The sequence below is a fragment of the Hordeum vulgare genome, chromosome 5H, assembly GCF_904849725.1.
Source record: "Hordeum vulgare subsp. vulgare chromosome 5H, MorexV3_pseudomolecules_assembly, whole genome shotgun sequence".
In the NCBI taxonomy this organism is placed as follows: domain Eukaryota; kingdom Viridiplantae; phylum Streptophyta; class Magnoliopsida; order Poales; family Poaceae; genus Hordeum; species Hordeum vulgare.
The window spans coordinates 293,792,778-293,809,859 of NC_058522.1; positions in this window are offsets into that span (position 1 = coordinate 293,792,778).

The window sequence follows — 17,082 nt, forward strand, 5'->3', positions numbered from 1 at the left end:
TTCGCAGTGTCAAACATCGCGAATCGCTCAAAAGATCATAGTATCTATCCTTGATATGTTATAGTTCATCACGAAGCTCTCATAGCTTGGTGGCAGTGACTTTGGAGAACCATCACTATCTCACCTGGAAGATTAACTCCCACTTGATTCAAGCGATTGTCGTACTCAGACAATCTGAGCACACGCTCAACGATTGAGCTTTTCTCCTTTACTTTGTGGACAATGAATCTTGTTTGGAGGTCTCGTACCTCTTAACAAGGGCACAAGCATGAAATCACAATTTCATCTCTTCGGAACATCACTTATGTTCCGTGACGTTTTACAACATTTTCGGCGCCTTGCTTCTAAGCCATCAAGTATCTTGCACTGAACTATCGTGTAGTCATCAGTAACGTGTATGTCGGATGTTCATAGCATCCACAGACGACGCTCGAGGTGCAGCACACCGAGTGGTGCATTAAGGACATAAGCCTTCTGCGTAGCAACGAGGACAATCCTCGGTTTTACAGACTCAGTCTGCAAAGGTTGCTACTATCAATTTTCAACTAAATTTTCTCTAGGAACATATAAAAACAGTAGAGCTATAGCGCAAGCTACATCGTAATTCGCAAAGACCATTAGACTATATTCATGACAATTAGTTCAATTAATCATATTACTTAAGAACTCCCACTCAAAAAGTACATCTCTCTAGTCATTTGAGTGGTACATGATCCAAATCCGCTATCTCAAGTCCGATCATCACGTGAGTCGAGAATAGTTTCAGTGGTAAGCATCCCTATGCTAATCATATCAACTATACGATTCATGCTCGACCTTTCGGTCTCATGTGTTCCGAGGCCATGTCTGCACATGCTAGGCTCGTCAAGCTTAACCCGAGTGTTCCGCGTGTGCAACTGTTTTGCACCCGTTGTTTGTGAACGTTGAGTCTATCACACCCGATCATCACGTGGTGTCTCGAAACGAAGAACTGTCGCAACGGTGCACAGTCGGGGAGAACACAATTTCGTCTTGAAATTTCAGTGAGAGATCACCTCATAATGCTACCGTCGTTCTAAGCAAAATAAGGTGCATAAAAGGATTAACATCACATGCAATTCATAAGTGACATGATATGGCCATCATCACGTGCTTCTTGATCTCCATCACCAAAGCACCGGCACGATCTTCTTGTCACCGGCGCCACACCATGATCATCCATCAACGTGTTGCCATCGGGGTTGTCGTGCTACTTATGCTATTACTACTAAAGCTACATCCTAGCAAAATAGTAAACGCATCTGCAAGCACATATGTTAGTATAAAGACAACCCTATGGCTCCTGCCGGTTGCCGTACCATCGACGTGCAAGTCGATATTTCTATTACAACATGATCATCTCATACATCCAATATATCACATCACATCATTGGCCATATCACATCACAAGCATACCCTGCAAAAACAAGTTAGACGTCCTCTAATTTTGTTGTTGCATGTTTTACGTGGTGACCATGGGTATCTAGTAGGATCGCATCTTACTTACGCAAACACCACAACGGAGATATATGAGTTGCTATTTAACCTCATCCAAGGACCTCCTCGGTCAAATCCGATTCAACTAAAGTTGGAGAAACCGACACTTGCCAGTCATCTTTGAGCAACGGGGTTACTCGTAGCGATGAAACCAGTATCTCGTAAGCGTACGAGTAATGTCGGTCCAAGCCGCTTCAATCCAACAATACCGCGGAATCAAGAAAAGACTAAGGAGGGCAGCAAAACGCACATCACCGCCCACAAAAACTTTTGTGTTCTACTCGAGAATACATCTACGCATGAACCTAGCTCATGATGCCACTGTTGGGGAACGTCGCAGGGGAAACAAAAATTTTCCTACGCGCACGAAGACCTATCATGGTGATGTCCATCTACGAGAGGGGATGAGTGATCTACGTACCCTTGTAGACCGTACAGCAGAAGCGTTAGAGAACGCGGTTGATGTAGTGGAACGTCCTCACGTCCCTCGATCCGCCCCGCGAACAATCCCGCGATCAGTCCCACGATCTAGTACCGAACGGACGGCACCTCCGCGTTCAGCACACGTACAGCTCGACGATGATCTCGGCCTTCTTGATCCAGCAAGAGAGACGGAGAGGTAGAAGAGTTCTCCGGCAGCGTGACGGCGCTCCGGAGGTTGGTGATGATCTTGTCTCAGCAGGGCTCCGCCCGAGCTCCGCAGAAACACGATCTAGAGGAAAAACTATGGAGGTATGTGGTCGGGCTGCCGTGGCAAAAGTTTTCTCAAATCAGCCCTAATACCTCAGTATATATAGGAGGGAGGGGGAGGGAAGAGGCAGCCTCAAACCCTCAAGGTTTGGCCGAAATTGGAGGTGGAGGAGTCCTACTCCAATCCTACTTGGAGTAGGATTCCACCTTCCCACTTGGAAACTCTTTCCACCTTGTGTTTTTTTTCCTTCTCAAACCTTATGGGCTTTAGTGGGAACTTATTCCAGCCCACTAGGGGCTGGTTTATCTCTTCCCATAGCCCATGAGACCCCTTGGGGCGTGACACCCCTCCCGATGGTCCCCGGCACCCCTCCCGGCACTCCCGGTACACTACCGATGAGCCCGAAACTTTTCCGGTGACCAAAACAGGACTTCCTATATATCAATCTTTACCTCCGGACCATTCCGGAGCTCCTCGTGACGTCCTGGATCTCATACGGGACTCCGAACAACATTCGGTAACCAACCATATAACTCAAATACGCATAAAACAACGTCGAACCTTAAGTGTGCAGACCCTGCGGGTTCGAGAACTATGTAGACATGACCCGAGAGACTCCTCGGTCAATATCCAATAGCGGGACCTGGATGCCCATATTGGATCCTACATATTCTACGAAGATCTTATCGTTTGAACCTCAGTGCCAAGGATTCATATAATCCCGTATGTCATTCCCTTTGTCCTTCGGTATGTTACTTGCCCGAGATTCGATCGTTAGTATCCGCATACCTATTTCAATCTCGTTTACCGGCAAGTCTCTTTACTCGTTCCGTAATACAAGATCCCGCAACTTACACTAAGTCACATTGCTTGCAAGGCTTGTGTGTGATGTTGTATTACCGAGTGGGCCCCGAGATACCTCTCCGTCACACGGAGTGACAAATCCCAGTCTTGATCCATACTAACTCAACTAACACCTTCGGAGATACCTGTAGAGCATCTTTATAGTCACCCAGTTACGTTGCGACGTTTGATACACACAAAGTATTCCTCCGGTGTCAGTGAGTTATATGATCTCATGGTCATAGGAACAAATACTTGACACGCAGAAAACAGAAGCAACAAAATGACACGATCAACATGCTACGTCTATTAGTTTGGGTCTAGTCCATCACATGATTCTCCTAATGATGTGATCTCGTTATCAAGTGACAACACTTGCCTATGGCCAGGAAACCTTGACCATCTTTGATCAACGAGCTAGTCAACTAGAGGCTTACTAGGGACAATGTTTTGTCTATGTATCCACACAAGTATTGTGTTTCCAATCAATACAATTATAGCATGGATAATAAACGATTATCATGAACTAAGAAATATAATAATAACTAATTTATTATTGCCTCTAGGGCATATTTCCAACATTATGTACCTTTTTTATATCTTTTTGGGGACTAACTTATTGATTCAGTGTCAAGTGCCAGTTCCTGTTTTTCTGTGTTTTTGACTCTTTTCACATCTGATTTTGGAACGGAGTCCAAACAGAATAAAATCCCCGAAATGATTTTTCTCGAACAAAAGAAGACTAGGGAGCCTTTGGGCCAAGCCAGGTGGGCCCCAGGGAGCCCACAAGCTTGCACCATGCCACCAGGGGAGAGGCGGCGGTGGGCAAGCTTGTGGCTTCCCTGGCCGCCTCCTGACCTAGGTTTTGCGCCTATATATTCCCAAATATTGCGCAAAAAAATCAGGGGAGCCTCGAAAATACTTTTCCGCCGCCACAAGCTTCCGTTTCCGCGAGATCTCATCTGGATACCCTTCCCGGTGCCCTGCCGGAGGGGACGAGGTGGAGGGCTTCTTCATCATCATCAACGCCCCTCCAATGACTCGTGAGTAGTTCACTTCAGACCTACGGGTCCGTAGTTAGTAGCTAGATGGCTTCTTCTCTCTCTTGGATCTTCAATACAAAGTTCTCCATGATCTTCATGGAGATCTATCCGATGTAATCTTCTTTGGCGGTGTGTTTGTCGAGATCCGATGAATTCTGGATTTGTGATCAGATTATCTATGATATATATTTGAGTCTTTGCTGATTTCTTATATGCATGATTTGATATCCTTGTAAGTCTCTTCGAGTCTTGGGTTTTGTTTGGCCAACTAGATATATGATGCTTGCAATGGGAGAAGTGCTTGGTTTTGGGTTCTGCCATGTGGTGACCTTTCCCAGTGACAGTAGGGGAGCAAGGCACACATCAAGTAGTTGCCATCAAGGGTAAAAAGATGGGGTTTTTATCATTGGTTTGAGATTATCCCTCTACATCATGTCATCTTGCTTAAGGCGTTACTCTGTTCTTATGGACTTAATACACTAGATGCATGCTGGATAGCGGTCGACGTGTGGAGTAATAGTAGTAGATGCAGACAGTATCGGTCTACTTGTTTCAGACGTGATGCCTATAGAAATAATCATTGCATAGATATCGTCACAACTCTGCATAGTTCTATCAATTGCTTGACAGTAATTTGTTCACCCACCGTCTACTTGCTTTCATGAGAGAAGCCACTAGTAAACACTACGGCCCCCGAGTCTATTCACATCCATCGTTTACACCTCCGCTCTTACTTTGCTTTGTTACTTTGTTGCTTTCAGTTCTCACTTGGCAAACAATTTATAAGGGATTGACAACCCCTTCATAGCGTTGGGTGCAAGCTTTTGTGTTTGTGCAGGATCTTGAGATACTCTTCCGCCGGATTGATACCTTGGTTCTCAAACTGAGGGAAATACTTACCACCGCTACGCTACATCACCCTTTCCGCTTCGAGGGAACACCAACGCAAGGCTCCAAGGCCACGGGGGAAATCCTTTGCATACTTGCCTAGGAAGTCCCTTAAGGCGTAGCCATAGCTGAAGGATTCCTGGTGCCGCTGCTGAGGAGTATCAAGCAACACTCCTATTTCTGGCGCCAATGGAAGGTCCTTTGTTGCAGTAGCACCGACCCCCGTGTGAGTTCATCATCCCCTTCCCTACCATAGCCGTTCGATCTAAGCCAACACCTGAGATTCGACTAGAAGATACCCCTTCGGCTTTAGACAAAAAACCAAAACGGTTTTCTTCTTCACTTATTAGTTAGCCGGAGTTTTGTTTAGTTATCGGCCGTTTGCTAGTTCGCCCTGCAGCACATACCACCTGAGCCAATCACGAGCTGCCACATACCCCCACGGTTCACTAGAGTAGTTTTTATTTTCTGTTTTAGTTAGAAAACAGAGAGAGTTTCAATTTTGTTTTCCCTATAACTTTTGATCTAGAGGTCCAATGAGGTTGATTCTTTTTCCAGTAGATCAGAATGTTTCTGTAGTTTTCGAAAACATATTATTTTCCTATGTTTGAAATTTAAAAATTTGAATTAGATCAGATTTAGTTTAAATATTGTTTTGCTTATTCTAGGAGTTTAAAAATAACTTTTAATTTGATTCTTTTTGTTGCTGCTTCCTGGTGATCATATCTTTCTCTAGTTTAAGTTTATTTTTTTTAATATTTTACTTGGGGTTTTATCAAAAACAGATTCTGTTTTGATTAGGTGAAGTGAATTTCTTCACTTTATGCAATAGTAGTTTTATGCTAGTGATGTTATTTTGCTTGTTAATGATTGTAGTGCTTATGGTGTGTATTTGTTTGTATCGATAGATCACCCGAAGTGCGAAGCCTGCTACTTAGAAGCGCTCGATAACGACAACTATCAGCAAGGCAAGTCATTTGATCATGTATTACCTATGTTTTATGCATTTTAGTTCTACCCTTCAAACACCCTATTGCATGCTGAGGAGGTACTTGGAAATATTGGTTACTTGTTGTAGTATCATGTGGTAGGCACCCAACAACCCCGTTACTTGGCCCGGGACGTCAAGTTCTATATTGCTATGCTTGTGTAGACGGGGTTCTGGTTGAGAGTTTATCACGAGTGATGCAAGATTAATTTAATAACCAAGACCGGTTAAGTCAAGACTTTCAAGACCTCGTGATGCAATGCAACTCTGGGTGAAGGATGGTTTAGATGGGCTCTCTGGAGAAACCAGTGGACGACCCGGGATGCATGGGGAAGTGCCATGACATCTTGCGGAAAGCTTCACCCAGGCTCGAAGGGATGGACAGAATCTTCAAGACCCAAGGCTTACCTGCAAAGCCACAAGTCATTAAGGGCTTTGGCTTGGTTGGACAACGCATCGACTCTGGACAGGCGGTGCTAGCAGATGTAGAAGAACGGTAGGATTGGATGGGCACCGACAGGGGATCAGAGGGACCCGTTGAAAGACCATGTTTTGATCATCCGATCTTCAAACACCCTGAAGTGCAAGGACATACCCGGAGGCGATCATATCTTGTGGGGAACGTGTGCAAAACTCTGCAGAGTACCCAAACCTAATCGATTAGCTGTGTCCACGGTCATGGACAACTTGAGCCGAAGGCATTGAAATTTTCCTGAACTCTCAACACAATTTAAAAATGATGTGGGAATTATTGACAACTCGGGTACGAGAATTGGTTGGCGGAACCATCTCGTTAACAACCAACAATGTAGTAACATTTTTCTTTTAACCGTCTCTTGATGTAGGAGAAAACTTGCTTTTCGCTGAAAACTTATAGCCCCACCTCCCATATATGCATGTAGAATAGATGATTATTATTTCACCCCTCTCTTTGATGACTTGCCGGCATATTCCATATGCTGACCTAGGCGGCTGCAATGTATCATGTTGCAGAGTATTTTTCCGACCAGGAGTGAGGCTACGATCTACGTTCGGTGATATGCCCTGGAGTCGGTTGGACGCGTCTACCTTTGAAGCTTCCGCTAGTCTTCGTTAGTTATCTCATGAGATGGCCTTCAACCACTTTATTGTAATTCATTATTGTAATAAATAACTCGATATGAGATTTCGATTAATAAAGCTATGTGATTTAACTCTCGATATATACATTGATGTACTGTGTGTGTACGAGCATGATCTTGGGATGGTACGGAAACACCAGAGACTTGGCCGTTTCAGGTCGGGTCGCTACACCCCTACACTTGTTTGTTATCAAGACCTTTTTCTCGTGCCGTTGTCGGGGAGCAATAGCATAGCGGTTGATATTCTCGTGTGTGCTTGTTTTCTTTATCACTAGGTAATTCTATTTTTTGTTATTAGTTGTTTCCTATCTTTAATTATGGGTAGGAGACGCAAAATACCAAATCAATTAGATGTACTTGCTAACCCAGTCATTGAGGAACCACCCAAAATGTATCCTTCTATTGAAGCTTATAACTTGGATCATCTTCGATCCCTTTGTACTCGTGCTGAAAATCCAACTAGAAATACTATCTTCGTGTGGCAAGGAGGCCTATTTTATTGTGATGTTGAAAAAATAGAAGAATGTGTTGCTTTTGAGGGTTCTTTTGAAATTGCTACTTTGATTGAAAAGTATGATGCTACTCTTTACAAATTTGAAAATTTCCCATGCTTAAATATCGCTAGGAAAACTATGCTTCTAATGCTTATGTTAAAGAATTTACTGGAAGAATGACTGCTGCCTTGGAAGAGAATAATATTTCGCAGGTATCTATGGAAGAAGAAATTGTTGAAACTATGACCTCATTAGATGAAAAAGTGAGGAGAGCGAAGAACAAAAGGAGGAACAGCGGATTAGCTACCAGTTCCCACCTTGTAATGAGAGTAAATCTTCAAATCATACATTGTTTAATTCCCCTTCGTGCTTACCGTAGGATGAATTCTATGATGAATGTGTTGCTTTGTTTGAAATTTCCCTTTTTGGTGAACTTGATGCTTGCTACGCTTGTGGCCATGATGCCAATATGAATTATGCTTATGGATATGTACTTTTTTTAGTTCCTTATGTTAAGCATCAAATTGTTGTTATTGCACCCATACACGATAGTCCTATTATCTTTTTGAATTCTCCCAACTACACCATATTGGAGAAGTTTGCACTTATTAAGGATTATAATGATACGTAGCAGTTTACCACCACACATGATGATGTTAAACGATACAATATGCATGTGCTTGCTGCTCCTACTTGCAATTATTATGAGAGAGGAACCAAATCTTTACCTCGCTATATTTCCAGTATGATAAAATTGCAAGAAACTACTTATGCTATGTATTGGCCTTTACTTTGTGTGAATGAATTGTTCGTTTATGACATGCCAATGCATAAGGAAAGAGTTATACTTTGTTGTTACATGATATATATCACTTTGTTTTCAATACTTAATTACAAATCATTATTAATTAAAATTGGCCTTGATATACCTTCAAGATATCGATCTTCAGCCTGACCTTTCTTATCGTGAGCATCCAGTTGCGGTTCTCGAGGCGACTGAGCACAAGACCCGTAACAAGTCTGTCAAGTTTCTCAAGGTGCAGTGGTCACACCATTCCGATAAAGAGGCTACGTGGGAACGCGAGGATCACCTCCGTTCCGAATTTCCCGAATTCTTTCAGTCTTAGATCTCGAGGTCGAGATCTTCTTTGTAGTGTGGGAGAGTTTGTAATGCCCCAAGTGTGGAACCTTCCCTATTTGGAACCTGTTGCATGTGGGTCCACCCTGTCAGAGATATGATGATGTCACTTGTGTCTATGATTTCCTGTGTCACCTTGTGTCCCTTGCATATCTTCCTTGCATGCATGCTTAGCATAACATATCATGTCATCTCCTTGTCCTTGTGATTTCATGTGCCTCATATTTTTAGTTTCCCTTGCATGCATGCAAACTATGATGCTCCATGTCATGTCTTGTGTGCACATATCTTGCTAGGTGTGATTGTGTGATCTTTTGATTACATATGTGGTTCCATAAGTGAAGTTGTGGGGTGATTTAGTGGAGTGTGGTGTTTGGCTTTGTTTTGTTTTCATCCCCTTGTTAGTTTCCAACCTATCTCTCTTTAATTCCCAAGTTCAAAATCTATTTGCTCCTAGGCTGTTTTAAAAATGTTACACCTTTAGTCCATTTTATTTGGAGTGTGGGAATGTAAGGGAGGGGTTTTTAAAACCTCTTTTCCTTGAGGTTTTTCTTTTTTTCATATTTATTTAAATCTGTTTGGCAATTATTTTTAGTTGCCCAATTAGCCATTTTGGTATTTTATTTATTTGGGGCATAATTCCCTTATGCCGAGGGATATTTCACCTCCAATTTTATGCCCTTGGTTTTTCCTAGGAATTTCGTTGCATGTGATGATGTATTTTAATTATAGAGGGCCTCAGGTTTTCTCTCCCTCACTTCCTGGTAGCAAGAGCCGAGTTTCTCTCCTAGGCCCATACCCCCCCTTCGCCGTAGCAGCCCACTCGCCGTCCCTCTTCTTCCTCCCGACGTCACGCACGTACGACCTGCTGGCAGCCTCCCGTTCAGCGAGCCCTTGATCCTGCGGTTCGAGCTCGTTCCCCGAGGCTCATAAAAACGCTCCTCTCCCTCCCCCAGGCAGGTAGGGTTCCTCCTCTCCCTCCTCTTCTTCCTCCTGCGCCGCCAGAGACCTCGTGGTCGTTCCCAAAGCCATGACCAGCTCCAGGTCGAGCTCGTCGCCGGCGCAGCGGCCACCCCGTCGCCTCCCCGCAGCTGCGCAGGCAAGAGGACCCAGGAGGGGTCCCATTTTCTCGCGGAGCCGAAGCCGGAGCTTCTTCCTCGACGTCCCCGACGTGCGCCTCCTTCCTCGTCTTCCTGCAGCGACGTCCTCCTCCCTCGTCTTCCTGCAGCGACCAACGCCGCGCCGCCCTCCTCCCTCGTCTTTCCTCGGTGATCAGCCGTAGTACGTGTCCTTCCTCCCCTACGCGCGCATGGGCTCGAGTTCGCCGTTTCGTTCGCTCGGGCTTAGTAGCAGAGAACGGCGCTGGCTTAGGCAGCAGCTCTGCTCGTCGTGGTAGCAGCACTAGGGCGGCCTCGAGGCAGGGAAGGATCCCCTGTGGACCCTACTTCCTCCTCCGCAGCGTAGTACAGCCGTTGGTATTCGTGGAAGTCGCCGCCGCCTCCCTCCGTTTAGTTCGCCGGCGTGCTGTGTAGCAGCAGAGAGGTGCTTCGCTACTCGTGTTTTGTGTGTGTGTGGGGTGCAGAGTTGGGGTGCTTGTGGGGCTCGCCGGTTTCGTCAGCAGGAGGGGTGCCCTCCTCGTAGCCAGCGCACCCCCCCGTCGTAGCGCAGCAGCAACGGTAGGATAGTTCCTCGGCGGCCTCTCTCTTGCCGGTGCACCCGGAGCAGTGCAGGCACGCAGAGAAGCAGTGTATTGTTTCCAATACTACTCTCCTCTGACAGTAGCCGTGTCGTAGCGCGTTGGTGTATGTCCCTGCTTGTTACCTGGAGGTGCGGGGTTCGATCCCTAGCTGATGCACTCCCCCTTTTTTGCTGATATTTCGACAGTGCCTAGTGCAGCAGGGTAGAGTTTCTTGCTGTGTAGCCCTGTTCTAGGAAAGCCTGTTCCTTAACAGAGTGGTAGTGATGTTGCTGTTTACTAGGGGAGGTGCAAAGTTCGAATCCTCTTCCCCCCATTTTATTCTTTTTGTTGTGTGCATCTTCCATGTTCATGGGCATGTAAATGTGCTGTGTGCACTAGGTAGATTGGAGGCATTATTTTTGCTACTATCAACAGCTTGTGAATTCTGTTCCTTTTGCTCCATTCACATTTCTTGAAGATGAGCTTGTGGATTCATGGGCATGTGTAGGGTAGTGTTGCATGCAAGTGTGTGTTTATTTGTGAGTTACTTGTGTGCCTTGCTAGGCTAGAGCATGTGGGTGCTAGTTGTCCTCCTGATGGTGGCCTTGTGCAAGTTGGTGTGAGTGTAGGCATGCCCTCCCTCACCACATATATATGTGTGTGTGAGCTTATTCTAGTGCTTATTGCAATCATAACATGTGTAGGTATGTGCTTGATCTAGAGCAAGATGTGCTTGTGGATGATGTGGAGTATATGTTTGGTGTGGAACTTCTCCACCTTTGCAAGAACTATGCACCTTCACATGTCTATATGTGAGAGGGCATGGTGTTTGTGTGTGGGGATAGCTTGGTAGATGTGATGGTGTTGTTGATGGGCATGACACAAACATGGGGTTCAAACCCCCATGTCACTTTGTCATTGTGCACATGAACTCTACCTTGGAAGTGGTTGTCTTAGTAGGGTGTTTTGTGGAGTTGCATATTTAGTTTTGTTGCAAGTTCGATCTTTGATTCCATGGAATAGGTGGAGCCCAAGGGCATGGGTATTTGTGTGATAGTAGTAGGGGTTTTGCTTTACACCATAGTGGTGTCAATTACCTCTTGGTGTCATGTGTGTGCAAACTATGCCTAGACAAAGTGGGCATGTGGCTGAAAAATTCCAGATTAGTGAACTCTGAAATTTCACCTCCAATTTTATGCCCTTGGTTTTTCCTAGGAATTTCGTTGCATGTGATGATGTATTTTAATTATAGAGGGCCTCAGGTTTTCTCTCCCTCACTTCCTGGTAGCAAGAGCCGAGTTTCTCTCCTAGGCCCATACCCCCCCTTCGCCGTAGCAGCCCACTCGCCGTCCCTCTTCTTCCTCCCGACGTCACGCATGTACGACCTGCTGGCAGCCTCCCGTTCAGCGAGCCCTTGATCCTGCGGTTCGAGCTCGTCCCCCGAGGCTCATAAAAACGCTCCTCTCCCTCCCCCAGGCAGGTAGGGTTCCTCCTCTCCCTCCTCTTCTTCCTCCTGCGCCGCCGGAGACCTCGTGGTCGTTCCCAAAGCCATGACCAGCTCCAGGTCGAGCTCGTCGCCGGTGCAGCGGCCACCCCGTCGCCTCCCCGCAGCTGCGCAGGCAAGAGGACCCAGGAGGGGTCCCATTTTCTCGCGGAGCCGAAGCCGGAGCTTCTTCCTCGACGTCCCCGACGTGCGCCTCCTTCCTCGTCTTCCTGCAGCGACGTCCTCCTCCCTCGTCTTCCTGCAGCGACCAACGCCGCGCCGCCCTCCTCCCTCGTCTTTCCTCGGTGATCAGCCGTAGTACGTGTCCTTCCTCCCCTACGCGCGCATGGGCTCGAGTTCGCCGTTTCGTTCGCTCGGGCTTAGTAGCAGAGAACGGCGCTGGCTTAGGCAGCAGCTCTGCTCGTCGTGGTAGCAGCACTAGGGCGGCCTCGAGGCAGGGAAGGATCCCCTGTGGACCCTACTTCCTCCTCCGCAGCGTAGTACAGCCGTTGGTATTCGTGGAAGTCGCCGCCGCCTCCCTCCGTTTAGTTCGCCGGCGTGCTGTGTAGCAGCAGAGAGGTGCTTCGCTGCTCGTGTTTTGTGTGTGTGTGGGGTGCAGAGTTGGGGTGCTTGTGGGGCTCGCCGGTTTCGTCAGCAGGAGGGGTGCCCTCCTCGTAGCCAGCGCACCCCCCCGTCATAGCGCAGCAGCAACGGTAGGATAGTTCCTCGGCGGCCTCTCTCTTGCCGGTGCACCCGGAGCAGTGCAGGCACGCAGAGAAGCAGTGTATTGTTTCCAATACTACTCTCCTCTGACAGTAGCCGTGTCGTAGCGCGTTGGTGTATGTCCCTGCTTGTTACCTGGAGGTGCGGGGTTCGATCCCTAGCTGATGCACTCCCCCTTTTTTGCTGATATTTCGACAGTGCCTAGTGCAGCAGGGTAGAGTTTCTTGCTGTGTAGCCCTGTTCTAGGAAAGCCTGTTCCTTAACAGAGTGGTAGTGATGTTGCTGTTTACTAGGGGAGGTGCAAAGTTCGAATCCTCTTCCCCCCATTTTATTCTTTTTGTTGTGTGCATCTTCCATGTTCATGGGCATGTAAATGTGCTGTGTGCACTAGGTAGATTGGAGGCATTATTTTTGCTACTATCAACAGCTTGTGAATTCTGTTCCTTTTGCTCCATTCACATTTCTTGAAGATGAGCTTGTGGATTCATGGGCATGTGTAGGGTAGTGTTGCATGCAAGTGTGTGTTTATTTGTGAGTTACTTGTGTGCCTTGCTAGGCTAGAGCATGTGGGTGCTAGTTGTCCTCCTGATGGTGGCCTTGTGCAAGTTGGTGTGAGTGTAGGCATGCCCTCCCTCACCACATATATATGTGTGTGTGAGCTTATTCTAGTGCTTATTGCAATCATAACATGTGTAGGTATGTGCTTGATCTAGAGCAAGATGTGCTTGTGGATGATGTGGAGTATATGTTTGGTGTGGAACTTCTCCACCTTTGCAAGAACTATGCACCTTCACATGTCTATATGTGAGAGGGCATGGTGTTTGTGTGTGGGGATAGCTTGGTAGATGTGATGGTGTTGTTGATGGGCATGACACAAACATGGGGTTCAAACCCCCATGTCACTTTGTCATTGTGCACATGAACTCTACCTTGGAAGTGGTTGTCTTAGTAGGGTGTTTTGTGGAGTTGCATATTTAGTTTTGTTGCAAGTTCGATCTTTGATTCCATGGAATAGGTGGAGCCCAAGGGCATGGGTATTTGTGTGATAGTAGTAGGGGTTTTGCTTTACACCATAGTGGTGTCAATTACCTCTTGGTGTCATGTGTGTGCAAACTATGCCTAGACAAAGTGGGCATGTGGCTGAAAAATTCCAGATTAGTGAACTCTGAAATTTCACCTCCAATTTTATGCCCTTGGTTTTTCCTAGGAATTTCGTTGCATGTGATGATGTATTTTAATTATAGAGGGCCTCAGGTTTTCTCTCCCTCACTTCCTGGTAGCAAGAGCCGAGTTTCTCTCCTAGGCCCATACCCCCCCTTCGCCGTAGCAGCCCACTCGCCGTCCCTCTTCTTCCTCCCGACGTCACGCATGTACGACCTGCTGGCAGCCTCCCGTTCAGCGAGCCCTTGATCCTGCGGTTCGAGCTCGTCCCCCGAGGCTCATAAAAACGCTCCTCTCCCTCCCCCAGGCAGGTAGGGTTCCTCCTCTCCCTCCTCTTCTTCCTCCTGCGCCGCCGGAGACCTCGTGGTCGTTCCCAAAGCCATGACCAGCTCCAGGTCGAGCTCGTCGCCGGTGCAGCGGCCACCCCGTCGCCTCCCCGCAGCTGCGCAGGCAAGAGGACCCAGGAGGGGTCCCATTTTCTCGCGGAGCCGAAGCCGGAGCTTCTTCCTCGACGTCCCCGACGTGCGCCTCCTTCCTCGTCTTCCTGCAGCGACGTCCTCCTCCCTCGTCTTCCTGCAGCGACCAACGCCGCGCCGCCCTCCTCCCTCGTCTTTCCTCGGTGAGCAGCCGTAGTACGTGTCCTTCCTCCCCTACGCGCGCATGGGCTCGAGTTCGCCGTTTCGTTCGCTCGGGCTTAGTAGCAGAGAACGGCGCTGGCTTAGGCAGCAGCTCTGCTCGTCGTGGTAGCAGCACTAGGGCGGCCTCGAGGCAGGGAAGGATCCCCTGTGGACCCTACTTCCTCCTCCGCAGCGTAGTACAGCCGTTGGTATTCGTGGAAGTCGCCGCCGCCTCCCTCCGTTTAGTTCGCCGGCGTGCTGTGTAGCAGCAGAGAGGTGCTTCGCTGCTCGTGTTTTGTGTGTGTGTGGGGTGCAGATTTGGGATCTTGTGGGGCTCGCCGGTTTCGTCAGCAGGAGGGGTGCCCTCCTCGTAGCCAGCGCACCCCCCCCCCCCCCGTCGTAGCGCAGCAGCAACGGTAGGATAGTTCCTCGGCGACCTCTCTCTTGCCGGTGCACCCGAAGCAGTGCAGGCACGCAGAGAAGCAGTGTATTGTTTCCAATACTACTCTCCTCTGACAGTAGCCGTGTCGTAGCGCGTTGGTGTATGTCCCTGCTTGTTACCTGGAGGTGCGGGGTTCGATCCCTAGCTAATGCACTCCCCCTTTTTTGCTGATATTTCGACAGTGCCTAGTGCAGCAGGGTAGAGTTTCTTGCTGTGTAACCCTGTTCTAGGAAAGCCTGTTCCTTAACAGAGTGGTAGTGATGTTGCTGTTTACTAGGGGAGGTGCAAAGTTTGAATCCTCTTCCCCCCATTTTATTCTTTTTGTTGTGTGCATCTTCCATGTTCATGGGCATGTAAATGTGCTGTGTGCACTAGGTAGATTGGAGGCATTATTTTTGCTACTATCAACAGCTTGTGAATTCTGTTCCTTTTGCTCCATTCACATTTCTTGAAGATGAGCTTGTGGATTCATGGGCATGTGTAGGGTAGTGTTGCATGCAAGTGTGTGTTTATTTGTGAGTTACTTGTGTGCCTTGCTAGGCTAGAGCATGTGGGTGCTAGTTGTCCTCCTGATGGTGGCCTTGTGCAAGTTGGTGTGAGTGTAGGCATGCCCTCCCTCACCACATATATATGTGTGTGTGAGCTTATTCTAGTGCTTATTGCAATCATAACATGTGTAGGTATGTGCTTGATCTAGAGCAAGATGTGCTTGTGGATGATGTGGAGTATATGTTTGGTGTGGAACTTCTCCACCTTTGCAAGAACTATGCACCTTCACATGTCTATATGTGAGAGGGCATGGTGTTTGTGTGTGGGGATAGCTTGGTAGATGTGATGGTGTTGTTGATGGGCATGACACAAACATGGGGTTCAAACCCCCATGTCACTTTGTCATTGTGCACATGAACTCTACCTTGGAAGTGGTTGTCTTAGTAGGGTGTTTTGTGGAGTTGCATATTTAGTTTTGTTGCAAGTTCGATCTTTGATTCCATGGAATAGGTGGAGCCCAAGGGCATGGGTATTTGTGTGATAGTAGTAGGGGTTTTGCTTTACACCATAGTGGTGTCAATTACCTCTTGGTGTCATGTGTGTGCAAACTATGCCTAGACAAAGTGGGCATGTGGCTGAAAAATTCCAGATTAGTGAACTCTGAAATTTCACTAAGTCTGGGATACTGGAAACATTTTCTTCCCCAATAGATGAGGATGCGCTGGTCATTCTGTTGAGAACTAGCCTTAGTTCAGTGCTAGGTTTTTGAACCTGGTATGTTTGTGAAGCTTCCTTTCAATTTTCAAGTCATTTGGAGTCCAGTAGGTTGTGTTTTGGTTGCTGTAAAAAAGCTTCAGAACAGAGACAGAAACTCAGGTGCAGGAATTTTCACAAATTCCGTGAGATCTGATGGTTTTGGGAAAGTTTGTGGCCTTGTATCTTCTAGAGTTTAATTCCTTTTGCGGTGATTCTTGCTGGTGCTTGTAGTGTTCTTGGTTGGCAACAGCCACATATATTATTTGTCATGTTTGGAGACCTGTAGCTATGTTGCATGTAGCTCCCAAATAGCTATGATGCAGATTATGGCAGATTATGCAGTTTTGTCATTTTGAGCAAAGTATGTGCTTAATTGATGTTGGGGTGTTCTACCTTACTCCATTTCATTCATGTTGGGTTGTTACATGTCTTTGCAACCTGGGAATACCAGATTTGTGCCATTGAAGTGTGTGGTGTTGATTCTTTCACGTAGAGCTTCATATCTTGTTCCGTTGATTCCCGTTGATCCGTAGCTCCATTTGCAATGTTCTTTATATGGTTTTGCACCATTTTCACGAACCGCATCTGATCAGGTCATTCTCATGCATGTCAAAATAGCTAGTGTTCAGTTGTGTCCAGAAACTTGCAGTAGTTTGTTTTGCTTGTGCTAGGATAGAAATAGTGGTGCATGTTCAAATTTCATCTCATGCATCATGTGATTGTTGCATATTGTGGTGCTGCTGTTCATTGGCTGTTATTCTTATGTTGGGTAGCACCGGGATCGGAGAACGAATACGTGGAGTCAGGAGAGTACGTGTAGGACGATCCAGAACCATTCCAAGCTGAGGATATCACAGGCAAGATGATATGACCTTGATTCCATCTCTAGACTTGGTATGCTAGTTTCGTTTCCATGTCATATTGCTCGCTGCCTACCACTGAAATTAAATTGCCTCTTCATATGCCATGAGCCCAAACACCGTACTCCTTCCAAGCAAGGTTGTGTGGCTAA